This window comes from Petaurus breviceps, unplaced genomic scaffold, assembly GCF_028583685.1.
Source record: "Petaurus breviceps papuanus isolate PSGF00001 unplaced genomic scaffold, PetGlider_PUasm1.0 355, whole genome shotgun sequence".
NCBI classification, from domain to species: domain Eukaryota; kingdom Metazoa; phylum Chordata; class Mammalia; order Diprotodontia; family Petauridae; genus Petaurus; species Petaurus breviceps.
The window spans coordinates 781,958-783,480 of NW_027186289.1; the positions used below are offsets into that span (position 1 = coordinate 781,958).

At 59.4% G+C, this 1,523-nt stretch overlaps 1 protein-coding gene across 2 annotated transcripts in view; it reads left to right on the forward strand.

Annotated features, from left to right (window-relative positions):
- The first annotated feature begins 1,092 nt into the window (after positions 1 to 1,092).
- Positions 1,093 to 1,523, forward strand: part of LOC138168266 (NACHT, LRR and PYD domains-containing protein 14-like) — a 21,877-nt gene continuing 21,446 nt past the window's right edge. Inside the window, exon 1 of one of the 2 annotated variants that reach the window (XM_069097321.1) lies at positions 1,093 to 1,279. The gene's annotated coding sequence lies outside the window, so the exon portion shown is untranslated. The remainder of the gene's footprint in view (positions 1,280 to 1,523) is intronic. The other variant, XM_069097320.1, reaches the window with a different exon arrangement.

A 1,523-nucleotide genomic window follows, 5' to 3' on the forward strand; every position in this document is an offset into this window, starting at 1 on the left:
TAGCAGCCGCCTTTATCTCTTGCAATCCTCATGCTTCCAGGACGAATCTCAGAAAAGTCATGACCATTCATAATTTATATGAAATCCTACAGGGAGGCTTCATATTCCTGCTGAATGAAGGCTATGGGGGCAGTCAGGTGGTCAGGAGGACCTGCGTTCAAATCTGGCCCCAGACTGTGTGACCCTGGGTAAGTCACTTAACCCGATTGCCTAAAAAAAGAAAGCTATGCAGACTCGGTGGCTCATTGCTGTGGAAGGGGGTGTCACCCCGTCCGCAGCTAGACCCAGGGGCTAGCCGACCGCGGGCTCGGGGAAGGGCGCTGACGGCCACGGCGCATGCGCAGCCCTGGCCCGGCCAGGGGAGGGGGAGGGGAGAAGAAACACGAAGCTAAGATCCCGTAAAACCTTGGGTTGGAATACAGGGAAGGTAAGCTCCCCGAGGGCAGGGGTGGTCTCCCTTGCGCTTCACTTCCGTGTCTTAATAGCTAATAATAACAGTGCTAGCTCACGGCAGGCATAGATGGGGATCATCACCTAACGGGATCTCCGGGGAACTCGGAAGATGGGGGGGAGGGGGCTGTCCTCACCCCCCTTTTACAGATGAGGAAACTGGGGCAAACAGAAAGGAAGCCACTGCCCAGAAACGCACATACACCAAACATGGCCCGCCTTTGAACTCGAGTATTCCGGACTCCGGGCCTCAATTAATTTGGGAATAAAGGACTTTGACTATTGGATGAAGGTAGTGACGTCACAGAGGGCCATTATTGTGATTGGCTGCCGCCCTGGGGGTGGGGTGGGGAGAGTGGCCCAGACCAGTGGGAGAAGGGGAAATAGCTTGGAGGGGGCGCGACCGTAATCATGCCAATCCAGGAAACGACTAATGACAAAGTTACCTCTAACTTTCTACTATTATGATCGCTATACAGAAGTGAGTAGTTTGCTAATAATGACCGAATAAAATCCGTGCTCCTCCCAGGGCCGGCCTCCCTCCCCCGCGTCCTCTTCCCTCGCCCCACCGGTGGACGAAGCCGGTGTCGCGCGGGGCCCTTTGGGAAACGTAGTTTTCCAGTGGAGGCCTGGAGGCGCCAGGCGCATGCGCTCTGCGTTCTGGGCCCACATGCCTCCGAGCGCAGGGAGAGGGGCTGAGGGGACGGGCGGGCGTGAGAGCCAATGGAATCGCACTCCAGGCGCGAGGGGGCGGAGTCGTGATGGCAGGTTTTCCCCCTAAGTGGTGAGAAGTAGGCATCGAGCTCTTGCAGCGTGCATCCGGTCCGGGGTGAGGCGGGGAGTGGGGGGGGCCCTGCCCCAGTCACCCACACACTCGGCCCTCCACCCCGAGGTTTATCCTCTGGGAGACTCTCGGCCGCCCCGCCTCCAGCCTCAGGCCCCTCGGGAGGGGCCCATCCCCAGCACCACATACAGCAGGCGCTCAAGCAGTGCTCCCCGCTGGTCCGATGGTCTGCCGTCTCCTGTCTGCGCGTCCCTCCCCTCCTCCTCCCCTTCCCCTCCCTCTCCACCTC